The sequence below is a fragment of the Adiantum capillus-veneris genome, chromosome 19, assembly GCF_014529385.1.
Source record: "Adiantum capillus-veneris isolate H3 chromosome 19, ASM1452938v2, whole genome shotgun sequence".
NCBI classification, from domain to species: Eukaryota; Viridiplantae; Streptophyta; class Polypodiopsida; order Polypodiales; family Pteridaceae; genus Adiantum; species Adiantum capillus-veneris.
The window spans coordinates 38,081,681-38,095,280 of record NC_140949.1 but is presented as its reverse complement, the minus strand read 5'-3'; the positions used below and the strand labels follow the sequence as shown (position 1 = coordinate 38,095,280).

At 44.5% G+C, this 13,600-nt stretch overlaps 1 protein-coding gene across 1 annotated transcript in view; it reads left to right on the top strand.

The window, feature by feature from the left end:
• The window catches only part of LOC147433851 (non-canonical heme oxygenase HOZ, chloroplastic-like), a 108,428-nt gene that overhangs the window by 9,795 nt on the left and 85,033 nt on the right, over positions 1-13,600 (top strand). The gene's annotated exons all lie outside the window — the stretch shown is intronic.

The window sequence follows — 13,600 nt, the reverse complement described above, 5'->3', positions numbered from 1 at the left end:
AGCATCAGCGCAAAAAGTGGAATTCTGTAAAGTTTTGCCACAACAACATATTGTTAGTGCGATTTTTGGGTTGCCACACCATGAGCCTGTCAACGCCATTTGCGGACGTCTGTACTGTTGCCACGTCATCAGGCTATCGTACTGTTTGTCCACGTCAATAGCTTTGTTGCGGGTGGTCATCTGCTATTTTCCGGGCAGGATTGCCACGTCATCATTTTGTGACATACCCCCCTCTTGAAAGAATTGTAATCGCCCTTGATTATGCCTGCAAAATCAGACTTAAGCCATAAACCAATTCAATAGACACTAACTCTAAGTACCGACGCACTAGACGACATAAATCGAGCACTTGTACAAAGACGACAGTCACGTCACATCACGTCACATGACAGATCAAAGCAATCATAGAAAAATTCATTCTAAATCTCAGACCATGACTGGCAGCAATGTATTTAGTAATTGCATCTAGATTCATCCGGGACCTCACTGATGTCGAATTAACTAATCCTTATTGCGATCATGTCTATAGAGATTTTCAAGGCCGAAATGGTGCAGTTATTTTGTCAATCATTCCACTCAAGCACTGTCGTGTGCGAGTAATCATTTTCAGGAATCCCATTTTGAAACTTCTTTCATAAAGTCATCCAGCCGAATACTATCAGCACATCAGTATCCCCGAAGTCGAAAATGAAATCAGTGACTTTATTTCATCTAGGTAATCTGTGACAAAGGAGCGGAGTAACTCCCCTCTTGTGCAGCCCCACCTGCACCAGATTCAACCCGCTGATCTCCGGGAACTCTTGGAATAGCCAATGCTAGACCAAAAGCATCAAGGTAAAGTTCCAAATCTGAGGAGTATCTGCTAGGTCCTCCCCTCCATCCATTTCGCATTCAATGCCGGATGGTTCTTAACTAAGAAGCATCGTTCACTTTACCTTTCTCTTTCCTTTCCTGGTGAGCCAGTATTTGTTCCAGAACGAGTATCTCCTCGCTCTCTTCCCCTCCATGTTGCTCCTCAAGCTCCCTGTCGATTGGCACCTCACCCTTGAAATTTTTCAACTCACATGAAAAGCTTTGTGAATCTTTGGCAACTTCAGTATGAAGGATACATCATTTATCTTCTCTTGAATTTGGAAAGGGCCATAGTCATTCCTAGCTTTGGAAAAACTTAAAAGCCACTCCTTTCCTTTTTGTTTCCTTAGGTGTGCCTTCTCAAACCGTAAGAGCACCCAATCATCTTCCTTCAGTTGCAAGTCGTGTTGAATCTTGTCGGCTGCCCTCTTATGCCGTGCTTGAAACTTCTCAAGAGCCTTGTGCACCTTGGCAAAGCAATATCCAGATCTAGATCATATTGGTCTGCTTCAAAAATCTTATCCTGGGTCTGGGGAATTCTGTCATCTACCAGCTGATTTCCTTTTTTCTTTCTTTCCTTGTGCATTGGGACCTGTGGGTGGGTAGCGTCTTTTGCTTCCCTTGTCTATTGGCACGTCAAACTCAATCATCGGAACCCTAAGATGCATTATCATTTGATCCCCTTTCTCTGGAATCCTTTGATGAACTTGCATCTGGTTCCCTTAGTTCATGAGTTCTGTAAGTTGGTACTTCTTTCGCCTCTTTTGCTAGGGTTGAGGCCCCTTTCTGTCCGGCCTTTGTCCTTAAGGTCATGCCACGCCATCACTTTGTGACATAACCCCCTCTTGAAAGAATTTTAAATGCCCTCGATTATGCCTGCAAAACAAACTTAGGACAAAAACTAGTTCAACGGACACTGACTTTAATTACCGACGTATTAGACCACATATATCCAACACTTGCACGAAGCGACAGTCACTGAAGATTCACATCACTATCCCCATCAAGATCTTAGATGAGAATCATGCTCATTGTAATTTATTTAGCAATCACATCCGGACTGCGCTGATCTTTTCAAGGATGTCTTGATCTACTAAATCTTGTTACTGTCATATCCACATCACCTTTCAGGTGAACAAGACAAAATGTTGCAGTCATTTTACCTTTCAAACACGCCCGTTAGTATCCCTGAAATCTCAAAAGAAATCAGTGACTTTATTTCATCGAGGTAATTTGTGACAAAGGAGCAGAGTAACTCCCTCTTGTGCAATCCGCACAACACAAGATTCAACTTGTTGATTCATCGGTAACTCTTCGAACAGTTAGTGTTAAACCAAAAGCTTCAAGGTAAAGCTCTAAAATCTAAGGAGTATTTGCAATGTCCTCCTCCTCTATCCACTTGGCATCAAGAGCCGGATAATTCCTGAACTTGACCAAATACCGTCGTGTCAGCTTACCTTTCATTTTCCTTTTCTTGCGAGCCAGAACTTGTTCGGGCATGAGGATCTCCTCTGTCTCTTCCACTTCGGGCTGCTCATCTCTCCCTGTCCATTGGCGCTTCACCTTAAAAAGGTCTTAATAGACTCACATGATATGCATTGTGAATCTTCCGAGTATCTGGCAACTTGAGTTCGAAGGTCACATCATTTATCTTTTCTTGTATTTGCAAAGGTCCATAGTGTTGCGTACTTAGCTCTGGAAAAAGCCTCTTCTTACCCTTCCGTTTCAGTAGACGTGTCTTTTCAAAGTGTAGTAGCACCCAAGTATCTTCCTTCAGCTGCAAGTCACGTCGATGCTTGTCTCATGCCTTCTTATGCCGTGCTTGAGACTTCTCCAAAGCCTCCCGTACCTTGGCAAAAGCAATGTCTAAATTCTCTGTGTACTGATCTGCTTCAAAAATCTTATTGTTGGTGCTCAGAATAGGTAGAACCTTCTTGACACCCTCAACAATCTCGAATGGTGCCTTCCCCGTAGACGTATGAACTTTGTTATTGTAGGCAAACTCCACCAAGGGCAAATACTTCTCCCATTGAGTCTTCTGATCATAAGTGTATGACTTAAACAAGTCCAAGATCACTGAATTGGCTATCTCCGATTGCCCATCTGTCTGTGGGTGAAACAAGGGTGAGAATTTAAGCCTCGTGCCTATATTCTCCCATATTGCCCTTCAAAAACAAACTCATGAAACGGGGATCTCTATTTGGAACTATAGATACAGGCATACCATGTATTTTGAAAATCTGTGAGACAAACAACTTAGCAAAATGGTCGGCTTTAATCGTCTTCTTTAGTGGGCATGTTTATTGAATTGGTCAATGAGTGTCCAAATGCCATCATGTTCACTTTGAGTCTTGGGAAGGTCGAAAATGAAGTCCATTGCTATACTCTCCCACGGTCGGCTAGGAATGGGTAAAGGTTCTAGGAGACCAGGTGCCGTATGCCGATCAAGCTTGACCTTTGGCACACCAAACAACTGTGAACAAACTCGTCCACATCCTTTTTGAGCATTGGCCAATAGAAATATTGCTCCACACCTCTCAAGGTGGTATCAATGCCACGATGCCACGCAAAAGGTTGGACAATGGCAGGCTGCCAAAACCTTGCTCCTCAACTCTTGAGTGACACACAACATTGTCTTTTGCATTAAATAACCTTCCTTTACAACATAGCCTACAACTGTCTCCCCACTCTGCAACCTGTTGAAGATGTCTGTAAAATCCGTCTGTGGTATATTGATCAACCATATCCTTGAAGTTTTGATGATGAATTGCTGAGATAGCCGATATTTGTGGCTTCCAAGACAACGCATTTGCCACCTAGTTCTTCTTTCCCTTAACATGGACGATTTGAAAATGTAATTGTGACAAAATATTTGCCCATCTCATTTGTTTGTCCGAAAGTTGTTTTTGGGACAAAAAGTATCTTAAAATTTGGTAATCGGTGAACATTGTAAGTTCTGCTTTGAGTAGAAAATGGCACCACTGAGTAAGAGCATGGATGACTGCCAATAGCTCCTTTTCGTAAATCTATGCAACTATCACGTGCACATCTACCCTACGTGTATGTGGACAAGCTACTTCATGACTAGGGTTCAGTTTAGTTTGCTTAGCTCAGGAAGTGTTCTGGCACTTTTGTGAGTCTGTTCGCAGACCGTGCATGTCCAGACACTTAGAGTAGATGCATATCCTCTTGTTGCACACAGCATGATCATCAGATTACAGTCAGAACCCATCAGGAACATTTTTACAGTGCATAGACCTATTTTCCCTATTTTAGCCAATTTTCACTTATTATTTTTGAGTGACTTTTGTTGGGAAACTGGCTAGGGCAATTTAGCAAGCCAGTATATAAGAAACCCTAGCGCTAGCACTTTTTGGCAGAAGAGGCAGCAGGGACCTGACATCCAACAGTGCACCTTCTCAGCAAGACCCCCCCGGCGGATGACCTAGCGTTTTCAGCCAAGAACAGCCAGCGTTTTCTACAAGTGCAGGTTCAGCCCAGCGTTTGCAGTTGCAGATCAAGCCCGGCATTAGCAGACCCAGTAGAAGCCATAGCGTTTTTGCAGCAGGACTCAGATTCAGCCCTAGCGTTTTTGGATCAGCCTGACCACCTAGCGTTTGCAGATTCATCGTGATAGAACAACAAGTAGCATCAGCGTTTTCAGTTTTCAGCATCAAGACACCGCAGTAGAAGTCCCAAACCTTGCAGATCTCACCTTCCCACAGTAGATCCTCGCCGCATGGTCAGATCCACCGAAGTTTGCAGATTCAGCCTGGAAAACGCAGATGCTGAGCAGATTTCAGCATCTGTGTTTTCAGTGCGTCGTCGTTGCATCGTTGTCGTCACCGACATAGAGTCAGCATTCAACAGATACAAGATTTGAAGATTTTAGCCCTTAGCATTTTCAGATTTCAGCCCCTCTCGTCGTCGTCCTCATCGTCGTCGACATCGTCGGCAAGTCCAAAGCATTGTAGTGATTTGTGCAATCAATAGTAGACCGCTCTCGCCATAAAGAGTGGGGCCTTCGGAGGAGGGTTTGACAACATTCTGGTGTCGTATTCTTCTCTCTCTATCTCTCAGTCTCAGCACCTTCATTCACAGTGTTCACCATTTTGTTTGTCCATTTCACTCTCTCACTAAAGGGCTCTCCCTTCCATAAGTAAAAGGAACTCTTGTGTCACAAATCAGTGACGTGGCAGCCTTTTGGGTAGGTGTTGTGTCAGGCATAGTCCTGGACAAGAGGGAACAGTAGAGCAAAGCACACACCTTCTCCCCGGTTGGCTGGTCCCAGAATCTACACTGAAATGCGGACGTGTCAGGCCTACAAAACCTGGCGGAAATGACGGAATGTTGACGTGGCACTGGTTGTACGGAATTCCGTGTTTTACGACAACTATACGGCATCCCTCTCTACGCAAAAAGCTGGGAGCTTTTGGACTTGCTTTAGTTTACGCAATTTAGCAAGAAAAGAGAGAGAAAGAGCCTTTTTGCTTTATTTGGGGACTCAAGAGAGCTTGAGAGAGAGAAAACTTTCTGCTTTATTTTCAAAAGCTTTTGAAGCTTTTGGGGGCTTTGCTTTTAGCATCCCTTTGTAACCTTTAAATATGCGGGTTGGCCTCTCACAACTCTGAGCATCTGGACGCAGAGTCTGAGTGTGAGTGCCTGCCCGCACTCCTGTACTTTGAACACAGATTAATACAAAAAGAAATACCGAAAGGGGCGCCAGTCTTTGGGGCCAATATCTCTAGGCATGGAACTCCGCCGGGCCAGTGTCGAATCAATTGTGAATCGTGAATTGTTTGAAGTGATTATTTGTGGTGTCGTGGTAGATTCTCGACTTGGAGTGTCCAAGTCTGTTACAGTGATATCAGAGCACGGCCGATTTCTCTCCTACGAGAAATTCGATCCCTTTTTTTTCCGCGGCACCTATGGCTTCAGGCAAAGATCAGTCGACTGTCTTCTCGCATCCGAAGATGCGGGAAGGGATCACAATGAAGATTTAGGCAAGGGTATGGCCCGCCTCCGCCTACTCAGGTGGAGCGTCAAGAGATGGAGCGTCAACAATTGATCGGCGATGCAATAAAGATGATGCTTAATTTTGCGAAGGACCTGAAATTTGCAAACCACCCCGAAAACCTGCTCTCAAGAAACCTTCTACTCCCAAGAAGTATACAGAGAAAGAATTAGAAGAGGTGGTTGATGCACGAATTGCTCAGCTTTTTGACGCGCAGAACAAAGCTAAAAAGCACGACAAAAAGCAAAAAAAAGGCACTGACTTCCCGGGTTATTTGGGTCATCATTCTACATTTGAAAAGGCAAGAAAGCAGAAGAAGCGTGTTCGATTCGAAGGAGTACCCAGTTCTTCTTCTTCTTCTTCTTCTTCTGACAGTTCGTCTAGCTCATTTGACTCGAGCGAAGAAGATAGAAAAGGCAAAAAGCGAAGCAAAAAGCAACGCTTCGGAAAGGGCAAGGAAAAGGCAAAGAAGTCTTAATCTCGCCCCGTGGTTGACAGTTCTACAAAGGACTCGTCTACAGATAGTTCGGACTCTGATGACAGCAGCTTTTATGCAAAGAAGAAGAATTTTTTCAAAGCCAACCAGTATGACTTTCTGGAAGACAAAAGCAAGAAAGTCCGAGAGTTGAAGGAAGGTGGACAGTCAATTAAATTTGACACGTTTTCTGGTTATAGAGATGCTTCGAAGGCTTTGTCTTTTGTACAACAGTTTGACATCGCTTTCGCAGGAGAGCATTACTTAGAGCACTCTAAGATTTGGAGAGCTGCCTCTTACTCTAAGGGGAATGCTCGAACTTGGTGGTCCACGCTTATATTAAACAAGACTGCGCCAGTTAAATGGCTGAAATTCAAGTGGCATTTTATTTCTTCATGGCTGACTCGAGAGTATGAACGTGATATACGAACTGCTTGGAATAATCTTCGGATGACCAAGAAGGATACAGTGGACGCTTATTGCGAGAGATTCTGGAGCTCTTTTCTACCCACCTCTTCATTTAAGAAGATCTCGTTCAAGGAACATATTGAGCGGTTTACCTTGGGTCTTCCTATAGAGATCTAAGATCACTGCTTGGAACAAAAGTCAGCTTCCATTCAGGAGTTGATGAGTCATGCGAAACGGGTTTTTGCCATTCACTCTTGTCAGTTTGATTTACCCCACCGATGAGATCATGACACAAAGAGCCGAACAGACTTCGACAAATGAAAGTAGAAAGAGAAAGAGTAACCCAGAAAAGAAAGATGCACGACCCAAGCTCACTCCTCAGGAGAGAGCTCGCTACATTAAGGAAGGGACGTGCTTTGGATGCGGGGAATCTGGACATATCGCCGCGAAGTGCCTAAAACAACAAGGACGACGAAAGGCGTGAGAGCAGCCGAGGAACGTTGAAGAAAAGGCAAGATGAAAACGAGACTGGTTCTAGATTGCGTGGGTACCAATCCCAGCACGTTGGACGAGTACAGAACTTTGCCAAGCTTGGGGAAAAAGTGAAAGACCAAGAAGCCCTGATCTTCTTTGATGGAGGAGCCAAGGCCAACTTCATTTCACCGGAATTGGCGGCGCGGCTCTAGATCACTCCCAATCGGATGGGACCACTTGCAGAGGTAGTTCTAGCGGCACCCGGCAGGGATGTAGCCATTGCACCTGTCATTGGCAAACTTCGGTTGCATTGTCAGGGGTATTTGGGGCATGAGGAGTTTTACATAATTCCTTTGAAGGTTGTGATGTCCTCTTGGGAATTCCCTGGTACCATAAGAACAACGCCATGGTCCACTATCGGGCGAGGAAAGCGACATTGACCACAGAGAAGGGCAGAACCATTGTATTTGATATTAAACTTAAGGGCGAGTCTGTCCCTATTGTATCGGCTTCGGCCATTTCAAAGTTAATGAAATCCAGTCTGTTTGTTTACTCGATCTTTATGAAAGAGTTGAGTGATGAGGATAGGACAAATATGTATGAACTTGATAAAGAACGCCAAGATTTTCTCCACTCTCATGCCGATTGCTTCTCAGAGGGCCTGCCAGGCGAGTTACCACCTGCTCGTCCTGAAGATCATACCATTGATCTGATACCTGGAAGCACACCACCGAACCGGCCACCTTACAGTGTGAGCCGAGCCCAGAACGTAGAAATTATGAACCAAGTGAAAGACCTCTTGGAAAAAGGTCTTGTCCAGCCTAGTACTTCACCGTATTGCTCTCCAGTGTTGTGGGTTTTGAAGAAAGACGGATCTTGGAGAATGTGCATCGATTATAGAGCTCTCGAGTCTCAACAAAATCACCATCAAGAACAGATTTTCGATTTCTAGGATCGATGATATACTTGACAGATTACAGGGATCCTCGTGTTTTAGCAGGATTGATTTGAAGAGTGGATATCATCAGATCCGAATCGCGCCGGGAGATGTCTACAAGACAGCTTTTTGGACGACTTTTGGATTATTTGAGTTTTTGGTGATGCCTTTTGGCTTAATCAATGCTACTCCGACATTTAACCGGATTATGGACAGGATTTTTCGAGAGTACAGACTATTTGTTGGCACTTTCTTTGACGATATCATTGTTTTCTCCAAGGATGAGGCAGAACATAGAGATTATCTGCTTCAAGTCTTTCAGGCATTACGAGATCACAAGTTGGTGATTAATGCAAAGAAAAGTGGATTTTTCCCACCAGAGATACACTTTTTTGGGACACATTGTGTCAGTAGCAGGAGTGCAGATGGATCCGGCCAAGATAAAGACTATCCGTGATTGGCCCGATTTGAAGAATGTCCATGAAGTTGGAAGCTTCTTGGGATTGTGTTTGTACTATAGGCGGTTCATTCGAAAGTTTGCAGAGGTTGCTTCCCCTTTGCATATCTTGACACAAAAAGGAGTCCCTTTTTCGTGGGGACCGACAGAGGTAACTGCTTTTCAAACATTGAAAGAGAAATTGACTACGTGTCTAGTTTTTACTTTGCCGGATTTGCAGAAGTCATTTGAAGTATATTGTGATGCTTGTGGTCGTAGTCTGGGTGCGGTCTTAATGCAAGAAGGCCATGTCATTGCTTACGTGAGCAGATTGTTGTCAAGGCCGGAATCGACAGCACAGATTTATAAGAAAGAGCTTTTGGCGGCTATTACTCGGAGCTGATTTTATGGTTTTCACAGATGATGGAAGTTTACGCTACTTCTTGTCACAGAAGCAAGTATCGAAAAGCAGATGCGGTGGGTAAACATCTTGTCACAGTTTACTTCCGGATTGTCCATGTGCAGGGACAGAAGAAATTGGTGGCAAATACTTTGTTCCGAAAGCCGTTGGTTCTGGCTATTTCCACGATACATCATAAAAACTTCGAGGATATGGTCAGTCAGTACGCCACAAATACAGATTTTGCAGATGTATTCAATTGAATACAAAAAGGGGAGATAGTAGCGGACTATTCCATTCGGGATGGTTACTTGATGAAGAAAACCATGTTGTGTGTTACACAGCCGTTGAGGGAAAAGGTTCTAATCGAATACCACTGTCCACCTTTTTACGGGTCACCGTGGCATTGCTACCACCTTGAAAGGGGTAGAGAGATATTTCTTTTGGCCGAGACTAAGGAAGGATGTGGACGAGTTTGTGCACAGTTGCTTGGTATGCCAGAAGGTCAAGTTTGACAGGCATAAAGCAAAGGGATTGTTACAGCCTTTACCCATACCCACCCGCCCTTGGGAAAGTATTGCAATGGATTTCATTTTTTTTTAGTCTCCCGAGAACACAGTGTGGGCACAATTGTTTATTGCCCAGATCTACAGATTACATGGCATGCCTGAGACGATTGTCTTCGACAGGGACTCCAGGTTTACGAGTTTGTTTTGGATGGTTATTTGGGAGAACATAGGCACGCGGTTGTAGTTCTCGTCATCGTTCCACCCGCAGACTGACGGGCAATCAGAGATTGCTAATTCAGTGGTATTGGATTTGTTGAAGTCTTCTTTGTTGAATCAAAAGACTACATTGGAAAGGTTTTTACCTTTGGTGGAATATGCCTACAGAAATACGATAAACTCTTTGATTGGAAAGGTGCCATTTGAGATTATCGATTTTGCTACGAAGGTGTTACCCTTCCTTAGCACGAAAGATAAGATTTTTCTTTGAAGCTGACCAGTTCATGAGGGAGTTGGTCCGGAAGGCTTTCGAGAAATCTCAGAACAGGCAGCAGATCGACTTTGTCGTAATTTGAAATTGAGAGAGAACTATTGGGTGCTCTTACATATTGGGAAGGCACGCCCGAGAAAGAAAAAAAAGGGAAAGGAGCGGCTTCTTTGAAAGCTTAGCATGAGATAGTGTGGACCTTTCCAGATTTTTCCGAGAAGATTAATGATGCCTCCTTTGGATCGAAGCTGCTAGAATACTTGAAGGATTCACAATGTTTTTTTTCATGTGAGTCTCTTGAAGCCTTTTGAAGGCGACGTGCCTGATGATGAACACCCCGAAATGGATGAAAACGAGCAAATACTCGTTCCAGAACAGAAATTGGCACAGAAAGAAAGAAGGTAAAGCGAAAATGACAATTCTTGGTTAAATTCAAGACCTACTCCGCATTTGATGCGAAGTGAATGGAGGAGGAGGACCTAGTAGATATTCCTCGGAATGTGAAACTTTACTTTGAAGCTTTTGGTTTAGCATAGTCTACTCCAAATAGAACCCCGAATTCAACTTGGTCGGAGATCTGGTGCAGTGGGTTGCACAGGGATACTGAGAGCTGACAGTATTCTTCTGGTTCACTTGATGAAATGGAATTCCCGAATATGACACTGATTTGTTCTTGACTTGTTTTTAAGTGTAGGAACTGATAGACGAAATGACTGCAGCATTTTGGACTAAATGATCTCGAATAGACATGGTTGCAATAGGGGTTAGTCAATCGGGCATCTATGAGGTCCTGAGTGGATCTAGATGCGATTGCTAACTGCATGGCCGATAAATCATGGTCTAAGATCTGAATGAATGTTGAATGTGATTTGTCATGTGATGTCCTGTGATGTAAAGTGATGTCTTGTGATGTCGTGTGATGTGACTGTCGATTGGTACATGTGCTAGATGTGTGTTCCTAGTGCGTGAGTACTAACAGTCAGTGTCTGCTAAGACAGTTTATGGCCTTTGTCTGTTTTGCAGGGATTACAATGCTTCAAGAGGGGGGTATGTCACAAATCAGTGATGTGGCAGCCTTTTGGGCTGGTGTTGTGTCAGGCATAGCCCTGGACAAGAGGGAACAGCAGAGCAAAGCACACCACCTCCCGGTTGGCTGGTCCCGGAATCTACGTTGAAATGCTGATGTGTCAAGCCCACAAAACCCGGTGGAAATGACGGAATGCTGACTTGGCATTGGTTGTATGGAATTTCGTGTTTTACGGCAGCCCTCTCTACGCAAAAAGCTGGCAGCTTTTGGACTTCCTTTAGTTTACGCAATTTAGCAAGAGAAGAGAGAGACATAGCTTTTTATTTGGGGGCTCAAGAGAGCTTGAGAGAGAAAACTCTTTCTGCTTTATTTTTAAAAGCTTTTGATTTTCAGCTTTTGAAGCTTTTGGGGGCTCTGCTTTTAACATCCCTTTGTAACCTTTAAATATGCGGGTTGGCCTCTCTCACTCTGAGCATCTGGACGCAGAGTCTGAGTGTGAGCGCTTGCCTGCACTCTTGTACTTTGAACACAGATTAATACAAAAAGAAATACCGAAAGGGGCGCCAGTCTTTGGGGCCAATATCTCTAGGCACGGAACTCCGCTGGGCCTGTGTCGAATCAATTGTGAACTGTGAACTATTTGAAGTGATTATTTGTGGTGTCGTGGTAGATTCTCGACTTGGAGTGTCCAAGTCTGTTACACCTTGAGCACAGTTCGGAGAATATCTTGAGCAAAGTTCAACAGTCACTTCCGCTGCACCTTACATTGGTATCAGAGCTTTGGCAGTCACTCAAGGAATTTATTTTTTTGCTTGTTGCAGTCGCATGTAACCCAAGTCCTCTTGGGCGTGTCGATTCCTAATCGTGTTTTTGAAGAGTGACAGGAATCCCAAGAAAGAAGGGCTTGTCCAACCTCCCCTTGTTTCTCTTTTCACTCATTGAGAGCGGATTGTGCACTTAGCGGCCGGCCAATCGACGTGAGGTGGGAAAAAGCAACCTTGGTGTGAGCGCAAGGTCGCTAAGGGGTGCGCCCGCGGGAAAGAGAAGAGCTCGGGTAAGAGAAGATCCTTCTCTAACACAGATTGCAAGCTAAAGAAGAACCTCAAGAACCTCAAGACTCCAGAACCTCAAGAACCTCAAGACTCAAGCACCCAAGAACACAAGACCCACAAGAACCCAAGTTCCTCGTGAACTTAAGAACCCAAGACTTCAGTGTATGGTCATCACCTGAAGCGGAATGGATACTTCGCATGGAGGTGATGAGCATGGAAGAGGCGAAGAAGAATCAGGAGGTTTTTCCGACCGTCCCCCTTCCCCATCTATGCCAAGGATTGCACTAACTCCTATGGAGGCATTCGACAAGATGATGATGGACAGGAAGTAGAACGCGAAGCAAGAAAAGCAGAAAGAAAGGCAAAATTTGATTGTGAACGCTATGAAAGAAAAGCAGATCTGGATGGCAGACACGAAGAAAGAATGGCAGCCAGAGAGCGTGAGCACAACGAAAGGAAAGCCGCATTGTTCCGACTCTTTTCTAATGTGCAGGCGCAGCTTAAAGAGACCTAGGAGAAGGAGACTCTCTCAGTCTTGTCTTCTCCAAAGCACGACACACATGATTTGTATGATAATGATAAGTGAAAGAACTCTCAGAGTGGATCTCCCGGCTACACGGACCGCCTACAGACACGCGTCGGACAAACCACCCGACCATAGCCACCATCCGGCAGCTCCCCCGTGCTGGGGTCAGCGTTCGAGGACATAGGCTTGCACCTGTAAGACCAAGCGTCCCATACTACCCAGCCTCACCTCCTCGAGGTGACCTCGCGCACTCCTAGCCTCGCAGGCTAACCACTGGCACTCTGCTAGTGGGGGTCGACATACTACCCCCCTTAAGAACCATTGATGTCCTCATCAATGAAGTGGGGAAACTGAGCTTTCAGAGCTCTGATTGGTTCCCAAGTAGCAAACCTTTCAGATTGACCCTTCCATTTAATTAGGTGCTCGTCATAAGCCTTTTGGCGCAAATGACGGGTACGATGATGTAAAACTGCCTCTGGTTCTCGAGGAATATACTCAGTTTGCATATCTTGCCATACATTTTCCTCGATGGGCACAACAACGTCTGCTTCGCCCAATTTTACTTTAAGGCGGCTGACATGAAACAGTGGATGTACACTAACATCCGAAGGAAGAGCCAATTATAGGCAATTTTGCCAATTTTCTTTGTGATCAAGAACGGACCACAATATCTAGCTGAAAGCTTATAATGCTTTCCTGTTCGCATAGTCTTGGAATCCTTGGGTATCTTCAGATAGACCCATTGTCCCACATCTAGAGTCCTTGGAAATCTCTTTTGATTAGCATAAGTAGTGACTCGATTACGAGCCGTTCTTATACTATCCTTAGCCAATTCGAGCATTTCTCGCATGTCATACAGGAAATCACGAGCTTGGCGTTCCTTGACTTTCTCTAAGCCAATAGCAATCGGGGATTTAGGCTCAAATCCATACATCAGCATGAACGGGCTAAATCCAGTAGCAGAATGCTTGCTACAATTATAGGCAAACTCTAACTGTGGGAGATA